The sequence below is a fragment of the Cydia pomonella genome, chromosome 10, assembly GCF_033807575.1.
Source record: "Cydia pomonella isolate Wapato2018A chromosome 10, ilCydPomo1, whole genome shotgun sequence".
NCBI classification, from domain to species: Eukaryota; Metazoa; Arthropoda; class Insecta; order Lepidoptera; family Tortricidae; genus Cydia; species Cydia pomonella.
The window spans coordinates 8,938,682-8,951,774 of record NC_084712.1 but is presented as its reverse complement, the minus strand read 5'-3'; positions in this window follow the sequence as shown (position 1 = coordinate 8,951,774).

The following is a 13,093-nucleotide window of genomic DNA, read 5'->3' as shown; positions in this document are numbered from 1 at the left end:
AGAGAGCATCAAACCCAAGAACTGTGTCTCGCTTACACAATTTGCCATATTAACCACAACCCATATACTTACCTAATTTATGTGTGTATGAAACAGGGCTATAACCGTGAAAATCGAACTTCGCAAATTGTGCGCATCTTTCTCTGTCACTCTAAAAGCCTTCATTGGAGTAAGAGAGAAAGATCCCCGCAATTTGCGAATTTCGGTTTTCGCGGTAGGCGCTCAGTTCCGTAACTTAGTCTTACTCAGGAGACAGACAACAAATAAACTAAATTGCTTAAGGAACGTCCTTGTAATTTGAAATATGTATTCTACAAATGTGCTCATGTGGTCCTCATTTCTCAATAATAAAAGGAAAACTACTTCCACAGCTCCATAAGTTTAGTAGGTAACCTTAATCCGATTTTTTTCTATTTCTACAACAAATTGGCAAGCTAACGTCGCAAACCTCTTAAAACTCCGTTTGAAGAAAATGGCTGTTTATCGACTTTAGTCGACGTCATTAGAGAAAAAACGCCCTCATGCGGCAAGATGCCCCGAAATGGACGCTGTCTGTCATCAGCGCATGCGACGGCTGCCATTTTTATTAATATTGAAAGAAAACTTGCCGCCTTGTGCTGCGCATCGCACGATGCAAAAATTAAAAATATTGATTTGCCGCCCGAAGGGTTCAGCACGTGTTCAATGTGAGCGCAGCTTAACTCTAAAAGTAATACAAACATCTGTGCGAATACAGCCGTTATCCAATCACATCAGCGTCGAGTGACAACGCTAAAACAAAGGAAACGTCTTCGTAATAGATTCAAGAGAGAGGAATCAATTTAATTTCAACAAGTACATTTGTGGGGTCTTATTCGGTCTTAAATCAATTTCAGTTGAACATACGTAATTATTACATTTCTGCGCATTGCTGACGTTGGCAAAAAGACTGCTAAGCTGAGATGGGACTGGGCCGGTCACGTCTGCCGCATGCATCCAGACAGGTGGGCTAGTGTAGCTACCAAGTGGATGCCAGAAGTTGGGCGCGGACACAGTAGGCCTAGACGGAGATGGCGGGACGACTTAGCTACCTTCCTCAACAACTGGCCGTAAAGGCCTTTGCCCAGCAGTGACAGTGGGACACTAATACAAGCTAAAAAAAAATAGAATCCTGGCATAATTGCTTTGACTTTTCCAGTTACCAACTTCACGTTGGATAACAGAAAAACGGTTTAGGAACTAAAAATATATTAATCTTAAATATATTAACAAACTTAAACTATCCACGAATATTTCCTGTAACATTTGGAATGTATATTTTGAGAATATGGGGCCTTCACTTTTGATATTAGAAATATTGTAATTTTTGAGACATGTATGACACAAATAAACGAATTAATATCGAATTCCCCATTTTTATCTTAAAAATATTATGAAAGATGCCACTCATTTAAATTAAATTAAGATAAACAGAACCGAATAGGGTTGTTAGCTGCTGTTTACTTAGATGTATATAAGTATATATTATTATGTATAACTGGAAATGTATACGAGAAATGTTAATTATGTTATTTCTAGAGAACAGTGTTTGTTTCCTACTTAAGATCCTAATAAAATAACATCGGAATTTAACGCATGTATATAACATATCACAGATTACATAATACTTGAGCAGATATTGCATATTTCGACAAAATCTAAAACTTCTACTTTTATTCGTAATAATTGTTATTTATTATACAGAGTTATAAAGCAAAAGATTAAACCTAAAATCTAAAACAAATATTAAAATAATAATAAAAACAAGGAGTGTAGCTTATTAACTACTCATATAACTATTACGTATGCCACTTTTAAATCTTAAGCGATATTAGATTGATGATGCAATAATACTACCTATATATATTGGTGATATTTTCCTATAGAGCGGAAGTTGTTAAAGTTTCGAATCGATGAAGTTACTAAAGCAAGGCTTCAAGATTGCTATTCATATTTTTGGCAAGCGTATGAAGATCAAAAAAGCCCTACGTTTTTTTCAAAAACTGCTGGCTAAACGCACTGCATCTTAAGTAACTAAATTACTTTTCTTTCCATCATATATAAATATTTCCTAATGAGTTTTACGCGAATGTAGTCGTTGGCGGAGGCTTGAAAACGAATAACATTTCACAGAAGGTGTTCATTTACAAAATACATTACCTATACCTACCTAAATAAATATATGACGTTGCGTATTCTGATTGTAATAACAGATTATGAATATGATCTAGATGTGATCTGTCAGTGTCAAAAGTGCCATTTCTTCAACTAGGAACGTCAGCTTTAAGTTTTGAGACTAGCAATAGCATCAGATCATATCCATAACAATCAGCATACGCGTCCACATCTTCTACAGTACATATCACCCGGAAAACATCCCTCGGGTTAAGTATAACCATTGACAATAAGACGAATAGATTAGTGCAAGATGTTACAGATGTATTCTAGACACCATAATACTTAGAGAAAAGCACAGGCACATGAACATGTACATAAAAAATAAACATCCATAACTCCGAAATAAATATTTATGCTTATTACACAAATAAACACCCTATTCAAACCCACCCCTCCACAACCATCACTTTCAACTATAATTGACGATTGAGCGACAGACTTGACTTTCACAAGGCTCCTTTGATTATCTTATGCTTATGTTATTATAAGCTATGTACCAAATGTGACCTCATTCGCTATGATCTTTTGATTTGCAATTACATATCTTATGCAAGCAATAAATTAAAAAAAAAAAACAAAAATCTAAATTTGGAGCGGCATATGTTTTACTTCCTTATTTAATAGAAAAAAAAGACCCACTAAAACATCACCAAATTATTATGATTGGTGGGCTGATGATTAATTGTTTTATTTATAGCGACCGCTAAATTATGTTTAATTGAAACTCTAACAATGTATCTTGGATAAAAAAACCTTGTGGAGAAGGAATATTGATACTTATATTTATATTTTTGGAACACCCTATTGTGCTTCTTGTTATTTGTTGGTCTATGGTATAAGTAGGCTGGTAATCGGATTCCTCCAACGCCGCCTAAGGTCTTATCACAGCGCCCAGACGTAGCTGTGCTGTTTTTGCAAATCAACATGTATTTTCCTTATTTTCAGGAGACCTTTTCTGTTTTATGAATTTGATAAGTTATAATGTTTTATAAATGATAAGAATTTGACCTTGAGTCATATTATCAGGCATCTCACGCGCACAAATAAGTGAATGAATAACTCTTAGAGCCTCTTGCACCATCCCACTAACCCGGGGTTAACAAGTTAAACCAGTACAATATGACACTGGCTTAACGGTTTAACCGGTTAACCCCGGGTTAGTAGGATGGTGCAAGTGGCCCTTAATTGCATTTTGTCAGCTGCATTCGTCTTAATCCGCTGTGGCTGATTGGTACTCACAGTAAAAGTCGAACCAAAATTAGATGAAAACTATATGAAATTGTTATAATAGATTCAGTCTCTGGGTTAAGTTGAGTCTAGGGAGAAGATTGTTTTAATAACAATAAATAGGTAAGTATAATAAGTAGAGAGAAGATGGAAACTCGAATTTAAAATAAGATTTAATAAACATAAAAACTTTTGGTAGTCCTACACAAAAAGTAATTAAAAGAAACTTCTGTTCCTTAAAATAACAGCACTTCTTTTTGATTTTGTTTATAGACTGGTTTCTTATTTAATCATTATCTTTAAAAAGTTTGTTTATGTTTGTTTTAGAATTATATGAAAAACGTGCAAATTGGATCAATAGTTAATTATATATATTTTATTTATACTTAAATTTTATTACTTTATTTTTGTTAACTCCAATAACTCGTCTTTGGTAGTCCGGTGAAATATATCGCTAATATTTCCCAGGACAGAATTTATTTTTAATTTTAAATCATTTTATATATGAATAAAATATCCAAAGTCATCGCACGTGATTTGTTTATATTTACCTAAACTCTATGCATTTTATAATACCCTAAAATAAAAATTAAAGTGGACAACCGCGCTTGACAACTTTCCCATACAAACGCGATCCCTTTTTTACTCTTTGGCACTGCGCAAAATATTTATTCACCACACCAGCTCGAAAAGGCACTCTTTGTTCAGTCACGGAATTTGAAGGTAAAGTCATACGTCATTTATTTGCGAAAAATAGGGTATACATAGGATCTTGCAGTTCATAGTTAACTGAGCTACAGTGACATGCAAATTTATTTTATTTTTTTGCCTAATACTAAACATGCACTTAAATAATGTCTAAAATTAATTGATATTTACAAAACAACATTAACATACAAAATAACAAATATTAAAAACGCATTATATGGTATGGTCCATTCCATACCTGTATGTATGGTATGTCACAAATTTATAAATACAATGTATAACAGTTTAGTTGTCCAGATATTCATTTATTGAGTAGAAGGTCTGTTTATTAAGCGATAAAACCGACCGACCGACCGGTTGACGACCGGTCTGGCCTAGTGGGTAGTAACCCTGCCTATGAAGCCGATGGTCCCTGGTTCAAATCCTGGTAAGGGCATTTATTCGTGTGATGAGCATGCATATTTTGTTCCTGAGTCATGGATGTTTTCTATATATTTAAGTATTTATAAATTATATATATCGTTGTCTAAGTACCCTCAACATAAGCCTTATTGGGCTTACTGTGGGACTTAGTCAATTTGTGTAATAATGTCCTATAATATTTATTTATTTATTATTTATTAAAATGTAAGGCTTTTAATAGTATCTGGTAGGTTTGTCACTTGTGAACCTTAATGCCATTACAAAGAATCGAAAAGTCAAAAAAAAAAAAAAGTAAATGCAAAAGATATCCGAATGATTTTTTTTTTGCTCCTAACTCTTATAAAAATACCTCTCTCTATTGTTAAGTCCAACCAATAGTGAAATTGTGTACTAATATTTTGCATACATATTGTCAATATCCATCAAGGAAAATGGGGACTACGTTTGTTTGAGGTAGCGGTTGTTCACAAATTCTACTATCCTTTACACGTGGTAGGTACGCGTGATTTGTGTTGATGCCGATTGGTTTAAAATCGTAACATCGTATATTTTTCCTTGTTGGGAGTTTTTCTTTCTATTCCATAAATTAAGCATGTATTTAAATAAATGTCATTTAGCTAAAAATGAGAATAAAGTTGGTAACGGCTCGAGGATAATGTTTCTTCATTAAAGGTTTTACAAAGAAACTTCAACTTGAAGAATGTTTCTTGCACGTGCTTCCTCTACCTTCAAAGATTTATATAAGTGTAAAGTCTAAGAAAAAACTGTACTCCGAGTTTGACAACTGAAGAAGGATGGTGTAGGTATGTAACTGTTGTTTGTGTACAAAAAGTATTACCGCTACTGCGGACCCGGGTATGTCCTTAAACTACGTCCAAAAGAGAGGTATGGGCCCTTTGAATGTCATCTTGTTTTGTGTGGTAGGGGTGAGTAGGGCACAGCACAGCAGAGCCCAACTGGGGAAGTACATCCACCTTACAGAGAACCGCAGCCAAATATCACTAGACCCTACTCATTGTGTTGTGTTCCTGCCGGTGAGTAAGGTTGCCAGAGCTCAAAGAGGGTGCGGAGTTTTACGCGCATGCTGTATCTCCTCTGGAGTTGCAGGTGTACATAGGCTACGGAGACTGCTTACCTTACGGCGGGCCGTATGCTTGTTTGCCACCGACACAGTATAAAAAAATACTACATAATAAACGAAGCTGTACAGTCTCGTTTACATTAGCTCTCAAATTCAAAGCACGATTAGACTCAAGTCTCAACACGCCCACAATTTAACTACAATCATCGAATGTTTTCTTACATCCATTATATACTTATGAACTACTGTAAAAAGTAATGAAATAAACGTATTTTTATTTGTATTTTGTGTATTTGTATTTGTACATCAATGTCCGTAGCCTCTGACCACGCTAACTTTGGACACACTTGGCGGTAAGAATGCGTACATATCTTCATGTTTGACGTAAAACTTTTCATGAAAACTAGTTTTGCATAAATCTTTTAAAGATCAAGTAGGCATGGCAGTCGTGTCATGTTTACTCAATTACTCGTATCTATTTTTATAGTAGTTAGTTATACCTTGCTTACCATTTCATATTGCTACTAAGTAAGTGTTACACATAATTGCCAGGAGGAAATAAATATTGCATTAACTTATTTAACTGCTAATTAACAAGAATTAAGGATAACATAAAGCAAATTTAGAGCAGTTTCATTATTACGAGTGTTGCAGACGAATGTGTGCTGTTTTTTAAGCGAACTAACTCGACGGGAGAGATTTATTTTCACCGAAAATAGTGGTGTTTGTGATTTTTAAATTAAAAACGATGATTATGATCAAAGATACATAAGTGCCAACATTTCGTGAAACTATGGTACAAGATGATGAAATAAATCAAATACGAGATAAGAAATCAAAGAACATTTGAGCTACAAAGTTTTACATTGAAGTACATAACTATAGACATAGAAGTGAGTGTTTATCATCTACTCTAAAATTAGTATATGATTTCAAGTGCTAGACTGTAAAGTGATATCAAGTGCCATGTCAACTACAGTGCTGCCAACATTTGGCTCTTTGTTGGACCAAAACACTTCCCCAGAAATCAAGACTCCACTGCTACAATCCTTACATACAGCTGTTATAATTCTGTCGGTTTTAAACTTAACACTGACCGTAATCAGTTTAACTTTTGGAATAACATCCTGGATCATGTTACCAAAATGGAGACAGTTGCAAAATTATGTGTTTTTGAATATTGTAGTAGCTTCTGCCGTGAATATAATAAGCTATCATGTATGTGCGCAGCACAAATATCCTCCTATAGTGGTGACCCTTATTTGGATCGCTCCGAGGATCGTCATGAGTCACTGGTTATTAATTGCGAATATCATGTTCTATAGATATATGGTAAAGGTGTTCTACTGTGATGATAATAAATATTTAATTTTTAGTATACTCTCTTGGATAGTGCCATATGCCGAAGTGATGATTATCTATGGGATCGATCAATTAGTCGAAGTAACTATAATCGATACATTTTACTTTGTAAGTAATTTTATAGTGTTAGCACTTACTGTAATTTTATATATCATAGTAATTTTCTACATAGTTAGGTTAATTTTGAGTCGTAATCACCAAAATAAGTCGAGTCGAATCATATTCACGTGGAGCTTGACCGCTTTGCTATTAACAATTCTTTCTGGTATTTCGACATTGCTTCCTATAATAATACTAGAATGTATGCACGCGAATTTAGAGATCTATAATATTGTGCTGATCATATGTTTGGTCACCATTGTAGCAGGGCACGTATCTTTGTTGTCTTTAAAACAAAATAGGGTGTTGTGGTCAGAGTATAGACAAAAACGCATATGCATCAATAATGCGTTTTGAATGATTCAATGTAACTATACAGGGTGATTCATGAGACGTGAGCTGGACTAAGACTACACAATCAGTAAATGTTAATGAATCGTTGACCATCATATTTAAGTAAAACAATCACGCTTTTTATCTGTTATTTAACTTTTTCTTAAGGACAAATTTGATTATCTACAATCATGGACACCCTACAACAATTAATTAACAAAGATAAAACCTCTTTAACCGTTATGACAGCACTTTGATTATGAAGAAAATAAAATGTCACACTTGAGTGAGATATGATTTTATAAAAGTAACCACACTCCGATGACATTCAATTTGTCACTTATTATGGATAAAACAAAGAGGGTGACCATAAATATCGTAAATAAAATAAAACTCTTTTTTTTGAACAGTAAAAATTAAATTAACGTTAATCTCTCAAATACTGGTACGAAACAGTTGCTGGTAATATACCGAATATGCAGGCTTGATCCCGCTCACGTCTCCTGAATCATCCTGTATAGGTTGTATGTTTAGTTAAGAGGCAACAGGAGTGGTCATTTCTCTGTACAAACGTACTTGACTGTTTCCTCCGTGGTTATTATCAATATTTGTGTCGAACTGTTTTTTTTTTCGATATTTTTGTTTCGTAAAGCGCTAGTGAACTTCAAATATTCGCAAAAACGGCCTAATTTACTAGGCCGCAAAGAGTAGCATGGTATTCAAAACAGACATCAATTAGCCTAAAAAGCAACAAAGTCCGACACAGATAATTTCAATACCATTTAGATCTCAAAATTTCGTTATATTTGGTTAAGTTTTGGAGGAGGAAACAGTCGAGTATGAAACATCATTTTTTGAGAATTTAACGTAAGATTTTTCGCCTAGAAGCCGCTTCCGTTAGCGAGACGAATATATTCACCTACAATATTGAAATCTCAGCTCCCGTATCCTGTTAAGAATAAAAACTTTTCACTAACAAATCAAAAAACTTTTTTTTTAAGGTTTAACACAATAAGCCACTATTGAAAACCTCTTGGGTTTATGTAATAGTTGGCGATGTCGCGTGGTCTAATCCGCGTTTGCTTAATACTATTATTACATAAGCACTTAGTTATATTTTCCTGTCCAAGCTGTTATTGTATGTATCGTTTAAATATCGGCCCTATAGTCAGTAGAATCAATTTACAACGACAATTCTTGCAAGTGATCGGTAAACTTAATTTATCTTTAAACATCATATCTCTGTATTTATATCTAATATACATTACTCTAGACTTAGCTAGCATTTTTTAAGTATTGACATATATTTGCCGTGGTTTTCAATATTGTTAATGAAATTATACAGTAAGTTCTTAGGTAAGGTGTTTACTCTTAATTCTTCATAATTGTTTTTATTGTCTGATAAATTATAAGATTTGTGATCTATGTGTGTTGTCTAATTAAGGATGGTGTTTCACAAGTTCAAGCGTTTCGCATTTACAGTAATTGCTAGGGTTATGTAAGCAATGATGTTCGTGTACTATGATGTTAGGGCCCCGTATTTCTTTAGTGTACGGCGATCGTATGTGGATAATTTTGGTTTTTTAGCGTTTTTTGTAAGACCTACGTCATGAGCCCATTTGCATAGTAAATCGAAGTTTTGAGGCTTGGCTTTTTGAGCTTCGAGTAAATCATGATCAAGTAGGCACGTGTTGTCCGCAAATTCTAGACACTCAAAAGGTATTTTAGTTAATAAGCTTTAGTGTATGCTTTCTTTTCACGCTCAAACATGAAAATAACCTTAGCCATACTACAAATATTTTTTTTAAAAATTGGAAAAATATAAACGGTTAAAATGTCAATAAATCTCTTTTAAATATTGTAAAAATTGATTTTATTTGAACAGGTGACTTGTAAAAACAATATACGTAGTTAAGGACTTGGAATTAGCATTAAATTAATTGATGACAATGTGTTACGACTAGATATGGGTAAGGGTGAGTAAATACTGAGTAATTACTCGAAGCACCCTATAAATAGCCGTATTTACTCATTTAGACGGGTAAAAACGATTGCTAATAAAATATTTAAAAAGAGAGATTTAAGAACTAAATAGTTTTTTATTAAAGAGTGTAATCAGTATATTTATTGCTTTCATAGGTTATACAGGTTGGTACATTATAAGAGTGTTAACATATATCAAGAATATTTACATAATAAAAATCATATAGGTCACTTAATTTTTGAAAAAGGTAATCATCAGTAAGAGGCAATTTATGATAATGCATAGTTAACGTGCATAAATATGGGACTTACGTTCTATCGATGTTCTAGATAAGTGCATGTTACGCACGAGTGCGTGTTTACGCTGCACTTATGACCTTTTATTAAGGGCTTTTTAAAGTAAACTCAAAAATGCCCCAACCGATCATAAAGTTTTTTACTGCTCTATTCTGCTGCTAATCTACCGATATTTTTATTAACTTTGGTTCGAAAGTTATACTCGTAGGAGGGATAAACCTTATTTCGACCTTTAGAAACATTTATTTACAAAAGTAATCATTTATCCAAAAAAGTTTTTAGAAACATTCAAGTTATTTTTAAAGTGGTTTCTGGTTTTTTTTTTGAGATAGTTATGTATGGAGTGCCCCCCTTAAAAATATACTTCTTACAATTTGGAGTACTTAATCCCGTAGCGGCTTACAAAACACACCTATATCTCAAATTTATATGCCCCCTTTAGCACTTTAAATAGTTTATACCCACCGATTTTTAAATTGGGTATAAGTTTATACTATAAACGAGTAAATACGGGTATTTTGAGTAAATACTAAGTATTTACTCAGTAATTACCCGTGAGTATTTACTCACTACCCATCTCTAGTTACGTTACGTTTAAGCTACATGCATGAGAGTGCAGCCCCAGAGTCAGTAGTTCCACAAAGAGCTTTAATTTTAGAAGACCAACCGTGCAACGTCAGTCAATAGGCCTTTTGAGGGAGGCCTCTCGTCACCATGACGCGTTTGTCCGACGCTTCAGTGTTTCCGGTGTGATCTTGTAAATTGAAGCTGGTATTTGTGAAACGACTGTTCGAATTAAATCCTCTTTAATGTGACATAGACCATGTTTCCTCGCAATATATTAGGGAAATGTCATTTCCCGCTGCCGAGTCAAAAAAGAAAAGTAAAAAATAAGAAAGATTAATGGGAGGATCTACAAATATAAAAATAAACCAAATGATTATGGCAAACTCTTTTAGGAAGAATTGTTCCGAGAGAAATATACCCTTGGTTTTCATTTAAGACAGTTGGTGTAATTTAATTTCCGTTCCATTAACAACCTTTTTCGGCAATTGTGGAACTCGCAGTGTTTTGTCCCTTTTGGGGTTGTTTCTGTAGTTGATAGGTACTTTAATGCATGATAATTAAAAACGGAAAACAAAGGTAGAGTCAGAGCACTCTAAGTTTTCTTGCCAAGTTCTAAGTCAAGTAGCACCTATGGGATATGTATGGATTGTCACTTGTGCAAAATTAGCTTGGTCTGAATCTAACAAATCCGGTTTTTTTATTAAAATGTTTTTGAAAATGGTTAATGCCCTCAGTTATAAGAAATAATTAAAAAAATATATAAAAGTTGTTAAAAGTATTTTTGAAACTAGTTTTATTACTGACTACTTTTCAAGCAGTAATATTTATCTCATTTTGTATAAAAAACCCATGTACATTTTAATAATGATAATAATGCCCGGCGGCACACTAGGTTAAGTTTTTTACAATGTGTTTATATGTGTTTTGTATAGTATTTTTTGATGTATTTTTATATTTTACTTTTATATCCATATTGTAAAAAACATAACCTAAGAAGAAAGAGAAATAAAGATAATAATAATAATAATTCAGCCTATATACGTCCCACTGCTGGGCACAGGCCTCCTCTCATGCGCGAGAGGGCTCGGGCTATAGTCCCCACTCTAGCCCAATGCGGATTGGGGACTTCACATACACCTTTGAATTTCTTCGCAGATGTATGCAGGTTTCCTTACGATGTTTTCCTTCACCGAAAAAGCTGGTGGTAAATATCAAATGACATTTCGTACATAAGTTCCGAAAAACGATGTAGTCTGTAACCTTTTGTGAGCACAGTAAAAAACCTGTTGGGCCAGCTGGGGTATTTACTCCCGGAGGCAATACGCCTATACCAGTATGTAGTTAAAGACCCTTCAATTTGCTTACTGGGAGAAGTGCGATTAGTGGCGCGACAAGCGGCCACCGCTGTCATCCAAAACAAATTCATTTACCGTACGTCCAATCCGCGGCCTACCTTTTACACACAAGTTCAGATTTTAACTTCAAATGCAGCTTTACTTTGTCTGGGAAGCTTGTGCCTCGCCCACGCCCGGCAAGCCATTGTTAACGTTTTCCTGTAATTACATCCAACATTGTCCGTAGCGACAATCCCCTCCATTTTCGTATCGTTATGTTCCCCCATGTCGTTACACCCTGTAGTATTATTTTAACGACGTCTCTTTATTTAAGTTTCAAGTGTTTTCACTCACTTTGATGACATGTCATATTGCAACCTTTCTACAGTCATGTTTAGAAATATAAAGTATGATGTCAAATTGAATTAACATTTGGTATGCCTTAGCACTGATCAGTGCATCCTTACATTTAACATAAGCATGACATCATTAAGTTCATGTTTTGAACAACCGAAATAGCATACTTACCAAAGTTTAAATAGCATTACCTACGTCGCGCTCGCACTCATATTATTACATTCGCAGTAGGGCGATTTGGAAACCAGATTATATTAAATTAGTTTTCACTTCTCATGCTCGTAAAATTGACATTTAAGTCGCTTGTAAATAATCTATTACGACCCTTATTACCTTAGCAATAAAGTCAAGAAGCTTGGCTCTACAAAAGATCTGATAACTTTTTACAGTGCGAGCCTTATGATTTCGTCTTGGCAACATTTCACATGAAAATGTTTTGGTGGGATTTCACTGCTTTTTTTAAGTTGCTTATGACAAAATTATCGGGATTCGAAACCAGGACTATCAATTTCATAGGCAGGGTCACTACCCACTACACTAATACTATCTTACATACCAAATTTCAGCTTCCTAGGACTAAGGGTAAGGGTTTTGATGATCATCAGTGAGTTAGTGAGTGAGTGAGTGACGAAATCGGGGTTTTTTAGATATGAATAAAATCGAAACTATAACAGCTATGCTACTGAAAATTTGTATGCTTAATAGATCTACTATTGATATCATATCCCGAGAATTTTTTTTATTTAGTATAATCCAAACCCAAGTTATGAGGGTTCAAAAAACGACGAAGTGCTTCGAGAAAAGGTAGGTAGTGCCCTTTTAGCTTCGCTCGTCTTGGCGGCAGATTAACTTAACTAACTTAAACTTTCCCTTATTGTATGGTTACATTTAGTACCTACACAAAGTTTGAGAGATAGAAAATCGAAGAGATAATTTTACAAAAGAGCACACAGCTGTTCGTACGTTCTACTATGTACAACTTTCTTATGTTCAGTGAGCAAGCGCATCCGGAACTCTCAATTAGGTATAATATATCTAATTATCAGTCACATGAATGACAAATTTAAATAGTAAGATGTTTATCAAAATGTATCAGTTGATAGACACGTGGGCGTGGTGTGTGACA